The sequence below is a fragment of the Ictidomys tridecemlineatus genome, chromosome 3 (assembly GCF_052094955.1).
Source record: "Ictidomys tridecemlineatus isolate mIctTri1 chromosome 3, mIctTri1.hap1, whole genome shotgun sequence".
NCBI lineage: Eukaryota > Metazoa > Chordata > Mammalia > Rodentia > Sciuridae > Ictidomys > Ictidomys tridecemlineatus.
Window position 1 is genome coordinate 159,055,746 of NC_135479.1, and position 13,979 is coordinate 159,069,724.

General features: G+C 35.7%; 1 protein-coding gene across 19 annotated transcripts in view; it reads right to left on the bottom strand.

The window, feature by feature from the left end:
• The window catches only part of Bbx (BBX high mobility group box domain containing), a 257,863-nt gene that overhangs the window by 182,856 nt on the left and 61,028 nt on the right, over positions 1-13,979 (bottom strand). For 2 of the 19 annotated variants that reach the window (XM_078044287.1, XM_078044289.1), the window contains exon 1: positions 2,600-2,821. The exons of 15 other annotated variants lie outside the window; for them this stretch is intronic. The gene's annotated coding sequence lies outside the window, so the exon portion shown is untranslated. Of the gene's footprint in view, positions 1-2,599; positions 2,822-3,015; positions 3,036-13,979 lie in introns of those variants that run through there. 2 more of the 19 variants (XM_078044288.1, XM_078044290.1) reach the window with 2 other exon arrangements.

Consider the following 13,979-nt stretch of genomic DNA (forward strand, 5'->3'; position numbering starts at 1 on the left):
CAGAACATTAAATGAGTAACAAATTCATGGCTGCGCTATATGTTAAAATGCTGTGGGGTTAAATATTAAATATCCAAATGAGGAAAGTGAAGAATCCATGAAGGTTTTCTATTTCCTTTCAGTGTTCTCTGAAATCTTCCACTAAATGACGATTGTATGGGCACTAGTGCTAGCATTCCACATTATTGAAATGTGTGATCTTAGTCAAGTCAACAATACATTTCCTTCCATTTCTGTCATCGTCAAGAATGTTACGACAAATGCAACACATTTTGTTTTAAAATAGCCCAGAAGAATGCTATGGATATGCTGCATTTTGTCTCTGGAAAAGCATTTGATCAAGTACTGAACATAATCAAATGAATTCTTAACTCTGAAAATCACATTTTGAGTAATGAAACAAAAGAAACACTGGAAAGATGAGTTAAATTCACAAGATTAAATTTGACTGTGGATCCAAATGAATCCACAGAACAATCTTAACATTGCTGCTGACATCCAGTTTGTATATATCATTCTCCCTGTATGGAATAACTGATTCATTGGTTTCTCTCATTATGTTTCATAAGTATAAATGTAAATACTGGAACTACACTAAAAAAGAAAAATCTACAAGCATGGAGAGGCCTGATTTAAGAACAGTTCCTGAGAAAAAGAACTAAGATCTTTAGCTGGTTTCAAGCTCCACATAAGTCAACACTGTGACAAGACTGCCAAAAAAGCTAACATAATCTTAGCCACTAAAAACAGAAGTGTAATGTCCAAAACAAGGTGTTATTAGAGCTTTACTGTATTCTCTGCGTTCTCTACATTTTGTGCTAGATGCTACAGAGCCAAAATGATGGGTTAAATCCCAAGATCACCTTATTTAAGAGTAATGCTGACAAACGAGAAATTCCAGGAAGAGGAATGACCACTAGAACCTTGACAAGAAACAATTTCTGAAGACTGAGAGAACCAGGACTATTTAACCTGGAAAAGCTAGGTCTTAGGGAAGACGAGGAGATCTAAGAGGACACATTCCAAAGCAGATTTGGTGTTGATACAAATAGTACACAAAATTGGATCAGCACTGGGAATGCTGAGGTAATGCAACTGTGGTTAACCCTGGCTGTGTTAGAAATACCTATGAATAATTTTAAAACTTTCAATGCCCTAGCCCTGCCCACAACCAACTAAACTGAATTTCTGGGTAAGGGCCTGAGCAATGGCAGTTACTGAAAGCTCCCCTGGGATTTCTAATGTGCAGCTCACTTGAGGATGACAAAGGTAAGTAGAATCGGGTGGCTACCTATCCATGTTTGGTGTAGAGGGGATTCCTTATCAGAAATCTGTATGAGGCTTACTTCCCAGATCCTCTTCTGCTCTAGAACCTTTTGTTGATTTTAATTTAATTTTTCTTCTGTGATTCTGGGGAACCTAAGTCTTGGGCATGCTAGGCAAGTACTCTACTATAGAACTGACCTCAGCCCTTTTGTACAATCATGAAAGATTAGCTACTTTTTGCAAATATTTGAGAAGAAATGAAATTTAGATTTCATTTACTCTCCTAAAGGGAAGATTTAAGTTGGACTATAATACTTAGCATACTCTTGAATAAGAGGTTTCAAAGATTAAGTACTATACTTTGTAGAACAGTATAGCATCTTCATATGTAAACCTATAAATTAGTTTCAAAATTTGATAAAATAAATTTAAAACTTGGTAACATTCAAGTTTTCATTTCTTCCATGATAAAATAATTACAATCAAGCAAAAAATATTTTGTAGTTTGAGAACTCTAACACCAGTAGTAGTTTATTCTATGTACATAATAAAATGCTATATTTTTCTGCTTTAAATATCTTCTAAAAACTTTTTATAATAGAATAAACTGAATTTTTAGTAATCAGTTTACAGTTCTCTGTGCTTCCTTTAGTACTGGTTGTACTCTTGCTCTTGATCCTTTTCTCTGACTACTGAATAAAAACATTTCTACAGGTTTCCTAATCTCCTTGGAAAAGATACATCAGTGTGTGTTCAAAAGCCTTCTAACCTTAATATAGGTTAGGCATCAACAGTAGTGGGTTAAACTTGTAAATTTTAGTGACCCCTCCAGATTTTTCCACTTACATGTAACACACCCTCTAAACTTTAAAACTTTCACTTTAGATTATGGTAAAACACCAACCATTTCCTTTTATTTTTATCATCTGTCAGTGCAAAAAACTCCTAATGAATCTGAAGCTTCTTCTGGGCTACTTGAAATCTCTCTCATTAATCTTTGTCGTGTGGCTCATAAATAATGAGAGAGGTATTAAAGATCATCATCTTGTTTACAGACAGACACCACCAAAAGAGCCTCAAACTGGAATAACACAGGGGATCTGACCAGACAGACTGAGAGCATTTCGGGAGCCCTGATGTGGGGACGAAGCACACAATTTTTTTTTTTTTTTTAACCACTAAGCTGGTTAACTGCACTCCGATTCAAATAATGATTGCCTTTTCCATATCAAAACACTAGAAAGAATTACGACCTTACAGCCATTTGAGCAGCTGCTGGACAGGCAGATAGCTCCACAGCCAACAGTCACCTTTCCATTTTTCAAGCACATACCTCTCATAGAAATGTTTTCAGTGCGGCAGTCTACAGAGCTGGTTATAACACCGGCACGATGTGACAACAAAATTCATGATGATTTTGCTTTTTCAGCCTGCCCCTTCCTTTTTTAAAAAATTATTTTCTTGACCTTCATCCCCCAAAGAAAACCAAGCCAACAATACTTCACGAAACCTGCCTCAATCTAAGGAATATAACGTTTTCAGTGAAAGCAAACCAGCTTTATAGAACAGCTTTCAGAGAAGCAGGAAGCTGATCTGAGCAGCAGAGAGCAGGGATGGGGCGGAGCAGAAAGGAACTGAGCTGGGGGAAAAGCGAAGCACAGACAGTCCTGGCCGCTTCTAGTTACTTATTGACACTTTTCTCTTAATAGCAGAGATTTATGAACAAGGTGAGCATCCGTCCTGCCATACCTTTTCTTTCTTTTACGAATTTCTGTCAGTTGGTAAACTATCACACAGGGGAAAGTAAGGCCTTACAGCCCCGCCAGAGCCCAGTTGCAGGGAAATGATGTAAGCTTCCCACCTCCCACCAGCCCCCGCTCTGCCAATCCACCTCTACTCTGACCTGTTCATATCCACTCCCTCCCCCAGGGCCACTGTCCTGGGGCTGAGGGGCCCCAGGCTAGCCTAGCTGTGTCCTACTGTGCAGCACAAAGTATTTGCCAGGGAGTAAGAAATATTTTTGTTTTCAGAAAGTCTTCAATGAGAAAGTAAATGCCTTTCTATTTAAAAAAAAAAAAATGCCGAATGTCCAAAAGTTAGTCAGTCCCCAGGACAAATAACACTAACTAGTTTTGAGGTGAGGAATGTAATTTACCAAAAGTCAGCAAAAGGTGTGATGTAGCAAGGGGTGTAATACTGGGAATTAGAAGAGAATAGTTCTACTATTTTAATACCACCTCTGTGATCTACTAGCTTAATCTCTCTGGTTTTGTTTTCTGTAAAATGAAAGAAACATAAATTATATGATATTCCATAATTTAGTGATATAAACTGCTACCCAAAATTTAAAAAAAAAAAAAAAAAGTGAGGAGCCAGACTGTGGTCAATTGTTTGTTGTTTATTCAGCAACCTTTGAAAGATTTGCTTCGCCAAGTAGGACAAGAAATTTAGTGAAAAAATTTAAGAGGAAGTTCAAGTGCTAATTCTGATCTAGAAAATTTGTAGAGAATTAGAATTATGGAAATTCATGCTCAGGAATGACAACAGATAAACAGATGTATGGAAGCAATTAAGACCTATGACATTACCCTATACAGCATAAACTATTTGCCTTGGCCAGCAGTGATATAAATTTAAAGGACTCACCAAGAATTTAAAAAAAAAATTTTTTTTAATTAATAGACCATCATTTACTGTTTGCTAGCAATTCCTCTCCAAACAGATATGCACACTCCTGGAAATACTTTTCCAAGGTTATGCAGAGGGTAAATATTTCCCAGATCAACTTTTCTAAGCACCCTTTCTTAACCCCACCCCCAACCTCAGAATGTCCCCTGCAGAGTCTGTTAGCTTTTCTCACCTCCCTTTTTCAAACATCCTTTTCCCCCACTTTATAAATTCTGGGCACACAACTTACCCATCACAAATCTCACTCTGGGACATATCTTGGAGTAGGGGTAGGGAAACCTCAGGGCTGGACACAAGGGGACAATTAGAAATACCAGTCAGTCCAAAGTGAATGGCCCTAACCCAATCACTCTTCTGCAATTCAGATAGGTTTTGCCAATTCTTTGCTTAGAGTAAAACCAAGGGAGGGCCTGAATGAATTGTCAGCTGATGAATCATTAAAGATAATTTAAATGATGGATCACTAGGGTTTTGAATGTAATCCAGGAGTCCAAATAAACAAGTGACACTGCTAACTTATACTTCCATTCTCTTCAACTTATGTAAACAAAATTCCACAGTGTATACATTTAAAAAGGATGAAAATATACTGAATAATAGTAATCAATTGATGATGAGCTAATTGGAAAAATAAAACATGCATTAATAAACAGATTTTGAATAAAACTGTTTTTATCTCTAATTTACTTACCAAAATTTGTGTCTTAAAGCGTATTATTTTGATCAACTATATACTAATCATTACTCAATGATCCCTTTCTTAAAAGTCAGAAGCTAGTATGGTGGCACATGTCTGTAATCCCAGTGACTTGAGAGAATGAGGCAGGAGGATCTTAATTCCAGGCTAGCATTGAACACTTACCAAGACTCCTCTCAAAAATAAAATAAAAATGGCCAGGAATGTAGTTCAATGGTAGAGCATTCCTAGGTTCAATTCCCAGTACCACATTTTATTAATCACTTAGAACCCCATGACCATAGAAAATTAAAGTTTTATCACAAAAGAATGATAAAGTGATTACTTTTTTAAACATAATACACAAGGATCAAATTTGCTGAGAAAAGTGTATTACAGTAAAATTTCAAGGAGAAAAAACACTAAGTTTTCAGATTGCTACAGAAGAATTTATAAATGCATAATGGAAGGTAGTATTTTAAAAATCATAGTTTTAGACTAAAATGAATATATTTAAGAATAATTTTTTTAAAAAATCTAACGTTTACAAAAACAATTATACCTTTAGCAAAGAATTTAAACATAATGAAAAAAACTTAAATGTCAATTAAGAATTATAGATGAGAAACAATGATTTCCAAATTCTTGAACTCCCAAACACATAGAATAAAGCTTTCAATTTCCAGAAGTAGCAAATAAAATTCCAGTAACATCAGAGGAGAGAAGAAAGTTTTTAAAATATACATTACCTCTACTGTTTATAATGCCCATATGGTAAGCTAGGCACATTATTCTCTTCCATGAATTATTATGTAGTTACCATTATTATGGTCTCACTTGATCATTATGTGATTACCTCTATACACCTCTACCATTATTTCTGGATTACTGACTGTCAATCTGAACCTGAAATATATTTAAGTGAATTGCCTGCAGTTACACTTCTAGATTCAAATCCAGACACACACACAATTCCAGAATGCCTGCTCTTGACTAAAAACATGATGCCTCCCAGGAACTGCAAAACAGAGTAGGAATGCTGCTGCCACTCCCTGCTGTAGTGTCTGCAGCTAACAGCTGCTTCAGTGGGGCAAGATCATATACTAGGAAACTTTGCTGAACGCTACATCGGGAGACTTGCATCCTAGTTTTGACTGTTTCTCTGCCTTCGTGAGCTTGAGTAAGTTATTTAACTTTCTAAGCCTCAATTTCCTCATCTATAAAAAGTAATAATGGTCCTATTACGGATCATTCCAAGCTAGATGCCAACTTGAGTTTCCTAAATAATCACTAATTTTTTAAGCTCTTACTATGTCTAGTCTTAATTCATTTAACTCTCCCAACATTCCTATGGCATAGTAGATACTCCGATTTTTATTAATGTTTTATCAATGAAGAAAGACTTTGTCCAAGAGAGGGAAAACAGTTTGCCTAAGGTTATGAAGCTAAGGGGGTGAAAGAGCTAGCACTTAGGCTAAATGGTGAGACTTCAAGGCTGATAGTCATTAGAACTAGTGATTGTCTGGAAATAATAACATTATCTTTATTCTCACCATCATCATCATCAACACCAACCTTTTCTATAGTTCACCTGAAGGGCCTTGGGTCTAGAAAGCACTCAGTAGTGAGACACAGAAAGAATCTGAGACTAAAAGGAATTGAAGGCTTCAGAGAAAAAGTCAAGGAGGCTGTTCCCCAGAAGAAAATAATGTGCAGCAGAATAAAGAGATAAACACAGGCCTGAAACTCAGAATATGAAAAAGTAATCAGCTAAGATACAGGGAACAAATATCAGAAACATCCCAACAAAGAAAAAGTATACTTATGAAATTTTATAAGGTGCCCAAAAGAATTTTTTAAAAGGAAAAAAAAATCAATGTGTGACAATTTGAGGTCTTGCCTTCTTGATAATTTCTCTCCAACTGAGGAAGCAGAGGATATGATCATTTTAATCAGCCATTCAGCCATCACTGATGATCTGATCCAGGCAAAATGAAAACCATTTGCCTCTGAAAGTATCAGAGCCCAGTAAAACATCCCTCTCAACTATCTTTTGCAAATCTCAAATCATGTACTCATGTAAAATTATTTCTGGGTTCCTTTGAACAACTGTGTTTGGGTTTTTAATCTACGTTATTTTCCTCTACAGCTGCTGCTGCTTCTTCTTTTAATCAGGGATTCAACCTAGGCGCACTTAACCACTGAGCTACACTCCCTGCCCTTTTTCTTTATTTTTAATTTTGAGGCAGGGTCTCACTAAGTTGTTGAGGCTGGCCTTGAACTTAGTATCCCCCTGCCTTGTGCCTCGGGTTACAGGTGTTTACCACCACAACCAGCCCTCTATAGCTTCTATCTAAATCTAAAGCTTCTTTTTTTTTTTTTTTTCCCACTTAAAGGAATTGGGGGAAATCACATTTTGCCCATTTCTCTCCAGCAGAGGTAGACTGCATCCTACATGCTTCCAAATACTTTGCAGATACCACTGTTGGAGGCACTGGTGTATCTCATTTGTGACTATAGATCCGTTTTCTCCATTATCCTGTATCCATTCCACAAAAGTACTCCCAGGTTTTGTTCATCTTTACAACTCCAGTACACTGCATTACTATCATTAAATAGTAAAAGAAAGATAATATTTTCTGACTTCATCAAATTTTCTTTTGTCACTTAACTTACTCTAGAAGACAATCACCTCAGACAGTGATAATCTTAGATCAACAAAAATGATGAGAATTTAGTGGACTAGTGATTACTCCACTTACAATTGGTTGCGAAATAAAAAGGAAGGCCCCTGGGTCCATGTTTCAGAGTCCTCTTCAGTGATATTGGTTTTCAGACAAAAGATATGCTTCAGGGTCGTGAGCTCTTAAAATTTATTAACAAGCTTGGGGGCCTTTGGTTATTTATCCAGTAAAGTGGCTAGCACAAGGTTAGTATCCAACACTTTCATACTGGTTGATTAATTGACTGCTGCTATTAGAACTGTCATAGGCCAAAAGCAGACTCTCCATGAACTGCCCACAAAGGTGTTAAAAGATTGAGAAAAACACCAAGAAGAATCTAAGATCATACAATTAGCTTTTTAGAATTATATATACAATTACATATAGTCAGATACTATTTTTTAGTATTAGTATTTATTTTTTAGTTTTAGTTCAACACAATACCTTTATTTTATTTATTTACTTTTATGTGGCTCTGAGGATCAAACCCAGGGCCCTGCACGTGCTAGGCTAGCACTCTACCGCTGAGCCACATCCCTAACCCTAGTCAGATAATTTTTTTAAATCTAAATAATTACACTGCTACTTTTTTTAAAATAGCATTCTTGAAAAATTCAGAGTCAAGGGAACTGTTTACCTTGATCTCAAGGCTGGGGGGGGACCCCCATAAGTGAGGTGGTAATTTACAAATTGTTGGCCCTTAAGGTATGTGTAAGAAAGATCAGGACCAATGATCACCTGATATTCCTCAAAGTTCCCAAATGTGATTACTATCTTGATAAATCTAAACATATCTACTTGAAAAAATTATCTTGGGGTTCCTAAATTGCATGTATCTCCTTTATCAATAAAACCTGAGTGTACCAGTAAACACAGCTAAATAAATAAATAAATAAATACACAAAAGAAACTTTAATTTTAAACTTTAGGTTGCAGACAAAGATTTAATTCTAAATGTGACAAATTTCCTCTAAGATTTCCTTGCATTACTGGGCTCCAAGAAACATTAAGATTGAGCATTCTGTTCAACACTAATGTTGCTATCACATTAAAATTCAGTTTAAGATTTTTTTTAAATCAGCAATTTCACAAAGAACAGATGATGATTTTAGTACACCTTTTTTTAAAAAACCAAAACATTAAGGAAAATGAACCATGTGTATATTTCAGTCTGACAGGGTTTTAAGTTTTGCCAAATTTATAAAAGTTATACTAGAGGATTTTTAACTTCTTGATGAGATTAACCTCTAATGCAAAGGTACATGCATAGCTAACTATGAACTAAATTACATACATAGTACCAAAAAAATCAGAAAATAACAACATTTTTGTACAATGATGATTAAAAAAGCTAACCAACAAGAATCAACTGACAAGTTACAGATTTTCCAACCACACATTATCAAATATTTTTCCTTTACTTCCATGAAATCTTACGAAGAGTATTTCAATCATTTATGTTACTCCACCTCAAGAAAACATTTCTATTACACTTTTTACAATAAACAGAATATTATAATTAAGAGTGGGATTTAGGTTTTCCATTTAAGTAGGCAGCATTAACATCTGCTTATTTTTTTTAGCTCCTTACAAAATAAATAAATTATATTTGGTAGAAACACATTTTTCCAAATCAGATTAGATGTCATTTATTTACATGTTCTTTTCATCTGATAATTTTTCCTGAAGAAAAGGCTTGTTTTTACTCTAAAATCCTTTCAAGAGGTTTCATGCTTGAAAGTCACAACTTGAAAATGTTTTAGCAAGCCCCTTCTAACTGCAGAGACATCTAAAGATGACCTATTTACATTAAAATGTTTGCTGACCTTATGTCAGCAAACATTTTACAAAAACTTTTACTTCAGAAAAAAATCACTGAGGTAATTATTAATTATTCCTATTTTACAGAGAAAAACACCAAAATCTAGGAAGGTAGAGCATTTTGCCTACGTAAGCTAAAAAACCAAAATTTGAACTGGATTTTCTCATTCAAAAATCAAGTGTTTTTAATACTAATCAGTTTATAAAATGTGTTTCTCAATGCAGTATAGCCATATAAAATCTGCAAGAAAATTTAACATGGTTCTACAAAACTACCTCCTTTCCTTCTTACCCAGCTTTTAAGCAGCTTATTGACTATATCTGCACTGTAACTCTTTATAAGCTTCTTTTAATGTGCTTGCACTGCTCCCCTAAATTTTCAAAGCATGATTTTGGATCCATTTCTCTCTTTGAATTATTTTTATGAGTTTCTTCACTGTCCTATGTAAAATAAAGAATGTCAAGGAACTCACTAAAAAATTAAGCTTTTACTTTCAGGTGTGTGTTAATACTAAAAAATTTTTTAAAAAAGACTTTTTTAGAACATAAAAGCACCAATGAGATAGGATATCTACCTTGAAAAGTAAGGATATGCTTCTGTATTTAATCTATAATTGTATCCTTAAGTATCTGGGGTTCAGAAAAACTATCTGGAATGACATTAACCTGTAGGAAACCAGCTGATTCCCAAGAGTGGGCAATACCTGGAAGCTGAGGATATTCTGAACTTTATTAGGGAAGTAAGGTCCTGAAAGGTCAGTAATGAAGTCTCTGTCAGTACAAGGAAAGCTGTGACCTCCATTGGGACCACACACAACCTCCAGACTCCAAATCAGCATAATTCCCACTTCCTGTCCCTACCCAAGTGCAGGGTAGAGGGTGACTGGCATGGCTTTAGCCGACGGAGTAAATAATGAGTCAATAAGCTGCTAGGTGTGAGTCCGAGGCAAGCAGCCCAACATGGGTCACTCAAGAAAAGGGATCCATCTGTCTTCGCAGGTAGGAGGTGAACTTAGTGGTCCTTAAAAATAATTTAAAGAAATAGAGAGGGACTGGTAAAATAAGAGAGGCAAATACTCAGAAAATTAAAGTAAAACAGGTACACATACACACTTTTATAAGGAATTATTTTATTTGTAAAATCTTTATATTTAAGCTGATACAACCTACTGACAAAGATCCCATGGAATGGTTATTTATGAAAATGTTTTCAGAGATGTTTATAAAGATTCATTTTAAAGAAATACCTGACATTTAAATGTTGTACATGTGAAGTCATATACTTCTGGGAAAAATGAAAGATCAAGATCTGTATAAAGGAGGAAAGGACCATATCAGATCCCAAAATGATGAAAAGTAATAAAGACAAGACATAAAGGAACTAGCCAAAATTCAGAGAGCATGAAGGAAATCTTTAGTCATCTGTGAAGATTACACTTTAAAATTAAAAGTTTTATTTTGCTAGATCTTGCTCTTTCTCTAAATACAATTGTGTAACTTCTCTGTGACTAAGAAAGCCAAAGTTCTCAAAACAGGCATAAAGAAATTCTGATATTTTTGTACCTAAACAATAGTCAGATTCAACTACTCTGAGATCTTGCCAGAGAAAATGAAGAGTGTAGTTCCACTCCTGAAATTTTGAAAAAGAACTGCTACATGGCCCTGCTCACAAATCAAGTTGAGGCTTTAGGCTTTTATACTTTCACTGATTTTTTTTTTTTTTTTTTTTTTTTGTACTGGGAATTGAACCCAGAGGCACTTAACCACTGAGCCACATCCCAAACCCTTTTCTTTTTTATTTTGAGACAGGGTCAGGGTCTTGCTAACTTACTTAGGGCCACCTTAAGTTGCTGGTGTTGGCTTTGAACTTGTGATCCTCTTGTCTGAGCCTCCCCAATTGCTGGGACACCACACCCAGCCTGAACTACTTGAAACAGTGCCAACTGGAATTATTTGATCACTTAAAATAGTGCAGCTGGAGTATATGAATCAGTGGTCCTTTTTGTTGTTTGGGTTTTTTTTGGGGGGGGTTCCCCAAAATAATTACCTGGAGGACCAAATGACTTGATTAAAAAGGCAATCTGGAAACAAAGGAAGACCACCAGATTAGGAGGCAGAAAATCTAAAAAATAATTCAGAATTAGGATTAAACTACTTTGACTTCAGTTATTGTCTATTTTCTTTGGTATAACAGCTTTTTTTTCTCAGTTCTTTTATTAAAATGTAGGATGGCTAGGGATGGTAGCACACACCTATAATCCAAGCAACTTCCAAGGCTGAGCAGGAGGATCACAAATTTGAGGCCAGCCTGTGTAGCTTAGCAAGCCCTAAGAAACTTAGTGAGACAGTTTCAAAATGTTAAAAATAAAATAAGAAGGACCGGGGATGCAGTCCAGTGATGAAGTGCCCTGGGTTCAATCTGCAGTACCAAAAATGAATGAATAAATGGATAGATGGTAAAGAACCAAACACATTTCTTATCTATCCTAAGAACTAACAAGACAGTCAAAGAGTAGATAAGTTCTGTGAGTATATTTACTCACAGAAAATAACTAACAATCTCAAATAATAAAAAATTGAAATGGCCCCTTTTTTTTATCTGCTAAAGAAAAACTGGTGGGCTGGGGATGTGGCTCAAGCGGTAGCGCACGCGCCCTGGCATTCGTGCGGCCCGGGTTTGATCCTCAGCACCACATACAAACAAAGATGTTGTGTCCGCCAAAAACTAAAAAAAATAAATATTAAGATTCTCTCTCTCTCTCTTTAAAAAAAAAAGAAAAAAAAAGAAAAACTGGCATTAAAAACAGCATAAGATGATGACTACAGGTTCTAATATGATGTCAAAAGGCCAGATAAAAAATTCACCAGATAGATTAAATGACAGAAATGAAAACAAGCAGTGAAACAGAGCCTCCTCATTCTGATGTTCTTTGAAAACATTATTTATGTTTCACCTAACTTGGTATTTAATTTCTTATATGATTATTTATTAGTAATTATTACATGTGATTTCTATTAAAATAAACAAATATTATCTACAATCACATTGTTATTATTGACATTCTAGACTCCCAATGTTTTTGCTTTTTAATCCCAAACCCTGACATGATAAATCATCTTATATGTTCAATTTTACTCAATTATTTTTATCACTTGCATTAATATTAATGGCTGAATATATATTATATATGTATTACATATAATCAATGGCTTTGTGTGTGTGTGTTGGTGGTAGTAAGGATAGAACTCAGGGGTACTCCACCACCGAACTACATTCCTAGTCCTTTTTTAAATTTTACTTTGATACAAGGTCTCACTAGGTTGCTGAGACTGACCTTGAATTTGCAATCCTCCTGCTTCGGGCTCCTAAGTAGCTCCCAAGGTAAGGGCCACCATGCATGGCTCAGGGGTTTTTTCCAACTGGAACTGGGAAACTTAAGTATAGAGAAGTTAAGCATCTTGAACAAAGCTGGGATAAGCTGGGATTTGAACCTAAAATATGTGATTTCAGAGCTCATGCTAGTAATCAAATTGTTTGAGTGTAATATATGCCACATCCCTCCGACCTTCCTCCCACCTACATCTCAGAACACTTTAGCATCCGGCTTATCTCCAACATGACATGGCTGCTAATCCAGACTGGCTTCTTTACTGATCCTCCTATTCTCTATCTTTCCATTCCCCCATCCCATGCACCAAGCCCCTTCCCTTATTTTATGATCATTGTTGGTCACAGGGCTCAGTCAGTTTGTATACCTATCAGTGTCAGCACTCATGTACCCATCTCTGGCTTCTCAAGGCCCATCTTTTAAGACCTGGCTCATGTCCCCTCCCCTCCAAAAAGTCATATGTGATAAATAAGAATCTTCATTCATTCATTCATTCATTCAAATTACTCAACAATTACTTATTTAACGCCTACTATGCTTTAAGCATTTGAATAAAAAAGGCAGCAAAGCTGACAAGGGCTCTGCCTTCCAGAAGAACAAGAGTTAAAAAAAAAAAAAAATGCAAGCATCATTCCTGTCAGTTAAAACCATTACAAAAACAAGATAATTTCTGTACAATCTTTTTGGCTGGCTTTTTGCCAAACTCAGTTAAAACAATGAATTGCTGAAAAGCAGGGATTGGCACACATAATAGGCACATTTCAGTATATTAAAACATGTATAAGTGAAGCAAAAAGGAGGGAAGGGGAGGGAGGATGGGAGCATAGGATATAGGATGGGAGGAGGAAAAGAAGGAAGGGAGGACACCCTCAAACCATTGAGAAATGCTAACTTTTACAGCAAGAACCTTAAGCCTGCAAATGGGTGTTAGTCTGGCCTGCCTAGTGAAGGAGAAAACGAATTAAGTGATTTCAGGCAATGTGTTCATCTCCAGCTAAGCTATTATCTCCACTATTTTCTCTCCTCTTATCCAAGCCCCCATTCACAGTCGTGCTCCCTTCATGGTACCTATGAGAATCTGTCCCCCAACAGGTTTTGTTTTATAACAATGACCCAAAATGTAATAACTAACAACAGCCAGAAAACTGAAAAACTTTGTAATACATTCATAACTAATTCTTTAGGATTTCTAAAGTTCTTAAAAGCTCCCTCAAACTAATTCATCTCTCTTTTAAAACATTAGTTTAGGGCTGGGGGTGTGGCTCAGTGGTAGAATGCTTGCCTAGCACATGTGAAGCACTGGGTTCAATCCTCAGCACCACATAAAAAATAAATAAATAAAAACTGTTAGTTTAATTTTTTAAATATTCAGAACAAGTGAATATATTTTTAAATAAAGTAGCAAAACTCTTCGAA